Here is an 8776-nt window from a genome sequence, read left to right as displayed (position 1 = left end):
TAACGCCTTCCGATTATCCGTGTATTGACGAGTTAATGAGAATAGGATAATGAATATGTTCGGTGTTAGAGTTTATGGAGTGTTTAGATTCGGAATTAGAAATTTAAAGTACAAAAAGTATGTATACAAAAGTATTATCTAGTTCTTAGCACTCGTTTATGACACTATGTTATGTGTGGTTTCATGGGTCCCAAATCGCCCATTAGAATCAATAACAAGTGGCTTAGAATCGTAGGTAAGTTAGCCTAAGTTCATGATGAATAGCCATTAACCGATTATTATCGCAAACTTGGCCAAATATGTATATATATATATATATGTATATATATATTTGCATGTTTATATAGTTATGATAATATCCTAAAACTAAGTCCATCACAGATATCATGTATGTCAAGCATGGAGGCTTTAACCTCATTATATGATTCACCACTACACAAAACCATCACAAGGGTGGTTCGGAGGGTCATGAATAACAAGAAACAAAAGAAACTAACTAATACATATCAAGTAGCCAAGTAATCTATAACCCGGGTGAACCACCATGACATGGAAAGAGTTAACTAAGTGTCGGAGGCTAGACGGGGTTATGTCACTTTAATACTAGTAATTTACTTGTAATATCAACTAAAATCATCAAGTGAGGTGTGGAATCAAGTTAGCAATGCCAAAGCATCCAATGTTCACACTTGCATCTAATATAAGTCTCACCGTATGAACTATGGCAAACTTATGTGATTTCAACACTTGTGGGTTGTATTGAACCCTAAAAAATCAGAAAGTTTAGAGGTTGTTTTTACCTCTAAACTTGTAAGAATCGACTCTAACAAGTTCCACAACTATTGATGGGTTTAGGTGGTTGCTAGGTATAAGATTCAAGCATAAAAGTTAAGTTATGTAAAAGTTATTCGAGTTTCTTCCAAAAAAGAAAGTTTGGACCTCTAAATGGTTTTGCTCCACCTTGGTTTACCATGGTAAACCTATGGAAACATTCCTAGAGGTGTTCTAAGCCTTGTAGAAGAAGAAATGATCAAGAAAAGTTGAAGAAAATAAAGTTACAACAAGTTTGTATAAATCAGAAAACAATCTGGCTTCGGAGCCTTATATAAGTGATGTGTCTCGTGATTACACCTTTGTGAATCTTGGATAACATCCTTGAAGGTCATCCAAGTAGATTGAAGCAAGAAACATGAAGAAAAGTAAAGAAAAAGTGCTCAAAACTTCGCTGTTTTGAGCAAGTATTGAATCTGCCAAACTTGAGAATTTTGATGAATTAAAAGGATTTGGGAGTGAAATGGAAGAGTGTAAAGTGTTAGGATGGTGGGGAAGGCATGTATTTATAGTGTGGAGGGTTAGGTTAGGGTTAAATGCAAGTTAGTTGAGTGTTAAATTATCACACCCCGATATTTCCACGTATTACCGGTGGGCCCGGTGGGGAGTATCGTGACATAGTTGATATCATCATAGTCAAATAATCACAGTTCAATGCACATCAGAAGTCTAAAGTAAATATATTACAAACCGATTCGAAAGTAACATCAAATATTACAAACGGATTGTAAGATGGATCCACAGGCGGATCTTAAAACAGAAGTATAAACACTGTTAAACAGACTTTAGACGTTTAGAACTTGCAAGATTCCCTATTGACGACCTGAGCTCCCAGCCAATTTACGTACAGTACCTGTCACTTAACCTTTATGGAAAATACGTCAGTTTAACACTGGCAAATACAATTAACTGACTCTTTTGAAAATCTTTATGAAAATTGATTTAAATGCACAAGGCACAAAAATTCTTTTATAACTTGGGAGAATTATATTAATAACAACCTTGTATCAGATTTACATGTTTGTCCAACATTTAGGGCCTCTGAATTAAACAAATCGATCAAGATTAATCGACACACCACAAATATAACTCACAAGAAGTTACCTCACGAGTGAGTATATCTTTTACATACGCAATAGGAGGTGTTATGCCTACACCTTGTGCTTAAGTTGTGGCCATTTAGACTTTTTAAATGAGCCACGGATATCCAAGAAACGATCATTAACCCCCAATGTTATTTGTTATCAAGCAATACTGATTAAAACGGGATTATGCAATTTAATCATCTCCGATTAAAAGGTTTCTACACCTGACCAAGCGGTATTTTTATAATACCGTATCCCAAGCCCGTATAACGGAAAATAAGTTAAAAGTATTTACCTGAACTTAAAATGCAATTTATACTCAGCCGTATATTCTAATCAGCAAGCACAAGTACCTCTATTGGGGCTCTCAATCTGGAACGAAGGTTTTATTAACCTATTAGATTCCTAACGGGTCTTATTTAAGTTGCAACTTAGACCGGTTAGTTTTAAGGAAAGGTTTACGGTTCAAAACACAAGATTAAGCGAAGACCAGATTAGAATGTGATTTAGACCCGACAAGTATGGAGACTTGTATAATATGGGTAAACTAAACACATTCTGAATTTTGAAGTAAAAATGATAAGGTTTGACCCGTCTCGGTTAATTCATGTAAACTAGTTACATAAACCGTACCGAACGCGTAAAATGCTTAACGGGTAACCAATGAGTCATGAACATGTTTCACAAGTTAATATGCCTTAAATATGTTGTGATATCAGTAGGATATCTTCCATTATCCCCAAAACAAATTTAAAACCAATTTATGCCCCGTAGGGGTATTTTGGTCATTTTAATGTTTATAAAAGAGGTTAAATAATAATCTGAGTTTCTGGTCTAAATAATCAGTAAAAATATTCATTTTATCAAGTTATATCAGTAAGATATCTCACATATGTGAAACTTATCATTTATGGCCAAACTATGCACCGTAGGGGCATTTTGGTCATTTCACATATGCTTTAAGGGTTAATTTTGGAAATCTGAGTTCAAAACTTTTATTTACTATTAAAGTATAAAAATTTATTCATAACATCAGTAGGTATCAAGCTTTAGGTACCTAATATGGTTTTAAACCATACTATACGCCTAAATCGCATAAAAGTCGGTATTTGACGATATTCGGTTTAAATAAGAATATCTGAGATTTTGACCAGCCTTTGCAGTTTAAAATAACTTATTTATCATATAAAATCAGTAGAAAAATGTTTGACATGAAAAGGATGTATAAAACTCATTTTATTAGCAAAAAGGGCGTTAACGTCAATTACCGAGCCTATGCGAGAACTCTATGTTATGATTATCTTAAAATTTAATAAAAATTTCCAAAAATCCCAAAATATTATATTACATCAGTAGGTAAAAGGTTTGATGTCAAAATTTGGGTTTAAATAGGCTTTATGCTGAAAATGCCGTTTAATTAATAAAAAGTTTTCAATTTACGCTATTGCGCATAACTCCCATTTTGGACCACGAACTGATGTGAAATTTTATGAACATGTTTATAAATCAGTAATAAAGGTTTTTTCCTCTCACATTTTCAAAAATCTTGTTTTAATATCAAAAGGGCATTATGGTCAACATTTAGGCATTTAACGGGAAACATGCACTGAACTAGGATTTCTATGGAACCAAGTTGTATAACCTCAGAGGGTTATACTAACCTATAATATGGTCCTAAAGGAATCCTAAGGCATATCTAAACTAAGCTAATTCGGGTCAGAACTGAAAGTCAAAGCAAAAGTCTACTTTTGCGACTTTCGGTTCCGAACCGATCCAAAACTCAGAATTGTCGGGTTGAACATGCCTAAACATGTTCAATTAATATTTACCAAGTTATTAAAGTTACAAAACTGATTTTATTGCCTTCACATCATTAGTTATGAATTTTGTTTAAAAACGACTCGTTTGACTTTTATTTTAATTACTTTGACCCGACAATTAACTAAGCAAACGTGGTAATTAGGAGGTGCCCTTTTGAGGGTTTAATACCTACCTAATTACGATCACGTAGCCATGTTCGTTGCGAATAATGGCTTGACCGTTTAAAAGTCAAAGCGTTTATCGCAAACGCTTGACTTTTCGGCTTTAATAATCAAACAATTGAGCTAAGCACGAAAGGACACTTACAAAGGGTCCAAGCACGGATGGAATTGATCTAGAATGCTCAGGTATGAAGCACAAAAGCTCTAACTTAGAACAATTCAGATCAAGTGTGAAATGTGAGCAAGAACAAGTGGGTTTATATAGGATTTTGAGAACCATTAGGATCGTTTCTCATAACCCATGATTCAATCTGGACCGTACAAGTATTACCGATTGTTTTGGTAATCTATGGGTGCCCAAAACAGCCCCTAGATTGTTTAAAAACCAAGTGCAATACTAGAAACCAGCTGCTGATCAAGAAAAACTAGTTTTGCAGGTCTGATGGGCTTACACGGCCCGCGTAGACTCAGAGAGAGTCTTACGCGGCCCGCCTACTAACTCAGATCAGTAACAGACTTACAGAAAGTGCAGTTTCAGTCCCTGTACTTGTTAAATGTCATTTCTGACACATTTAAGGCCCGTTAAGCCATTTCAAGGCTCTACAGTGATTCCTAAACATAGGGAACATAAAACATGCTCAAAAATATGTCGGATGTCGGTTCGTTTGGCCGTACGGGGCGTTGTTTGGCTAATTATGACGAAACACGAACGGACACAAAAAACAAACCAATTTACGTGACGAATGGAGTTTTATCAAGCCAATCACTAAAATAAAATATTTTAATGATTACATAAATTTTTGGATGTCCGAATATATTCAGAACGTAAGATATGCGCGAAAATGCAAACTTGTGCACCTTTTGACGCTTTTAGTCCCTGTTGATCAAATAAGTTTATTTTTGCGCACCAAACACCTCTAAGCCTATTTCTAAGCTATGTAAAGGATATTTAGGGCATTTTTAACTTATGATCATATTCCGGAAGTTTCGATACCATACGAATCGATATACTTTTGCAGTTTGACGCAATTAGTCCCTCTAATGCGCAAACTTGCGCATATCATTGTTTAATAGCATTGAAACCTTATCTAATCCATATTGGGCATTCTTGGGTGAATTATTAAACATAAAGATGCTTAGGGTTCGTAAAAAGGTCATTCAGAGGTATAATTAAACATATTGACGCTTTTAACCCCTTAAACTTGCAAAGTTGCGTGTAACGTCACTTAAAGACATAAAAACTTTAGACGGCCAATAATTGGCATTCCCGAGAGTATAATCAAATATCATGAAGCTCCCGGTTTGTTAAAAGGTCACTCAGAGGTAAGAGTTAACATGTTGACGCTTTTAACCCTTCATTGCGCAAACTTTCAATTAATTACGCAAACGGCTACACTTGATCAACAAGTGGCTCATTTGTGAATATAATTATCGAGAGAGGTTATTCAGAAACTTATTTTAGGTAGGATAACACTTCTAGTCCTTTCAAAATCAAAGTTTTCGATTTTTCGCAAAATTTGTCCCTCAAATTCAACGTTTGACTTTATTAGGGTTTATTACACGTGTCAATACATCATTGGACGTGATTTTACGAGGTGTTACATAAATGCAATTAGTTAGGAGTTTAGTATGAGAAATGGACCAATTACAAGCTGGAAGATGGGCTGTCTCGGATTGATGCCGTCCGCGGGTTGCGACAGGTAGCACAAGTCAGGGCGTGTGTCACGAGGTGGAGTCTCTGGACAAATTTGTTTTAATTTCATCTTTTGGCCAGTTTAGTCCCTGTAGTTTAGTATTAGGTATAAACTAGGTTATTTCTGGTATATTAACATATGATTAAGTATAAATTACATTTAAAAGGATGGATTATGACTTGCGAATATAAAATTAAGTAATTGCATGTAAAAAGCGTAAAAACGTATTTTATGACCGTTTGCTTGCAAAATAAATAGGTGTTTTACGAGAATGAAGAACGAGGATCAAGTATGTATAAGGTTCAAATGTATAAGTGTATGATTTGAATGTGTAAGTGAATAATAAATGTATATATTTCACATAAAAAGGTTAAGTTTTATTATGATCAAAGTCTCAGAATTACGATGATTCGAACGAAGTACTATTACAAGAAGTACAAGTTTCCAAAAACTGAAATATGTGACAAACTTTCTAAATACGGAAAGTTTACAAAACGCGAGGCGTTACACGGAGCATGTAACCTGTAAATAAATTCGAATTACATTATTACATTCTGAATATATATCAAGTCAGCGTACATGTATTAAATTTGGAAAATATATTTCACCCACACATACTCAGAATATCAATCTTACATCACCCAACACCTCGGCTTTAATATCAAATTCGGGCTACATGATTCTTTATTATTAAAGTCGGACCACTTAGAATATTATTAAACCTGGAACATCAGTTCACATTAACTCGGACCCCTTATTCTTTTCCTTAATTTCAGACTCTCCTTCCTTTATAACAAAACTTGGACTTCATTTTGTTTCTCACAAACTCGGACCCTTCAAGTGTTTAACCTCGGCCCATTAAATAGAAACCCAGTACCCTTATCTAACTATAAACTCGGGCCATAACATTTGCTAAAATCAGACCCCTTGAATTCCATATAAACTCATAAATAAGTTATAAAACTCGGAACCATGCCCATAAACATAAACTCGGATCAAACATGCCTGTCACATATAAATTCAGAACCTCCATAACTCATTAAGTTCGAAAATCATCTCCCCCTTAAGCCCGGACCCCTTTATTCATGAATAACCCAGACCCATTTCTTTTTATATAACTCGGAATATATACCTTTGAAATACATACACTTGGGATCACTTGGATCTTTTATATAAAACCCGGACAGCATTTAACTATATATTTATACCCGGACAACATTTAACTATATATTTAAACCCGGACAAGCGTTTTATACAAATAAACTCGAAAACATTTAATATCTCTCAACCTCGAAGACCTCTTAATCAATAAATTCGGAACATTATAACATGTCATATATACTCATACTTTTTATAAACTCGGGGCAACTATCATTGAACTCGAACTCCAAATGAAGCTCGGAATTAACAAAAATATTTAAACTCGGATATCATGCTAAACTCGAGACCATTGTATAACCCGGACAAGTGTACAAAACTCATAATAGTTATACAACATACAAAATAACCAAGAATCGCAGTTTTCCCAATGTAACAGTTTACGATCAAACCCTAATTTCAATTGTTTTACGAACCAAATCAACAGTTTAGCAGTTCTAGCATGTCAGTAGTATCAACAATATCTGATAAACAATTTACACATTCACGTCACATTCATCGGGCATAATCAATTAACCACAGATGGTTGTTTGGATGTCTAGGGTTTGCATGAAATCAAAGGAACAAAGATAACAACGTATAACATAAAGGATTACCTTAGATTCGATCTAGAGTTGTTCTTGATGGATTGAATGATCAGAGAGTAGATGATTGTGTGTGTGATTTGTGTAGCCAGAAATGATTAGAGAGAGACTGTCGTACAGTGATTATAATTATGGGGGAATGTTTAGGGTTGCAGTAGTCTTATTAGAGTTCCCAAAGCACCCTTAACTTTCTAACTTTTACCCAAAGCACCTAACATCTTGTAGTTAAAGCATATAATTCACGAATTTGTCATGCAATGTATAAGTTTCGTATAAACCGTCCGTTTATAATTATTATTCATGTTAGTCACCAATGTTCGAGAATTATCATGTGTGTGCTGTGGTAATCCCCCGAATTACCAATGTAGTGTGTTCCGGTAATTCCCTGAATTAGCACTATAGACTCATTTAACTAACCCTAGTTAAATGCAGTGCGAATGTACGTCTAAGTTAACCGTGGTTAGGTTAAAGCATTAACCTAAAATTGCGGGTTGTCACATCATCACCAAGTTGAAAGAAATTTCATCCCGAAATTTGATAAATAGTTACAAGGGAGTGAAAAAAATAAGTTAAGATGACCGTGGGTTTTCCTCAGGTACCATATTAATTATATAATATTAAAAGAAAGTGGGACCCACCCCATCCCATCTCCCCTTTTTCTCAACTCCCACCATTCCCCCACCACCCCCACACCCCACACCACCACCATAAGACCACCCTACCATCGTCGGTAAACACACCATTATAATACCTCCACCGAGCCACCACCACCTCAACACGACATCGCCGAAGAAAATAAAACAAAGTAAGAGAAGATTAAATGATACCCGCGCAAGCCCAAAATCACAAATCTTCAATTCACAATTAGAATTAGCAAAAATGTTTTTGGGTTTTAAATCTTGATGAAACACGTTTGCTGCAAAGTTGAGTAAAATAAGTAATCTTTCAAAGTACATGTAATTACTAGAAACGAGCACAAAAGATGTGATGAGAATTAAACCAACCAGTGTGAATATATTTCAGCATTTTTTCTCAATTACAAAATAACTAATATAGATTTCAATAAAGTTTTCTTTAAAAACATCAAAATTAAAGAAAACTACACATGCCAAGTCCTAAAATGATAAATGCTACAAACAACCATTAAATAACTGCATCAGTTTGTGTGACCGTGATCTTTAACTTTGCAGCTAAATATCACATTTGCAGCATATGCTATGCAAATAACACCAAACGTTATAGCACAAATCATGGCCACCTCATATGGCAAGAGAAGTACGAACACAACCGTAAAAAAAAAAAGATGTGGTGCATGTACATTTACAAAAGGTTGCCACAAAATTCCATAACCAGTCCTTTTTGGGATCTTTATTGGCCTGCTTGTAGACTTCATCAGTAACCAACCAACAAAAGCTCGAAAGAAACAACAATCCTACACTCGT

The sequence above is a fragment of the Helianthus annuus genome, chromosome 10, assembly GCF_002127325.2.
Source record: "Helianthus annuus cultivar XRQ/B chromosome 10, HanXRQr2.0-SUNRISE, whole genome shotgun sequence".
NCBI classification, from domain to species: domain Eukaryota; kingdom Viridiplantae; phylum Streptophyta; class Magnoliopsida; order Asterales; family Asteraceae; genus Helianthus; species Helianthus annuus.
Note: the sequence above shows the minus strand (reverse complement) of the source record.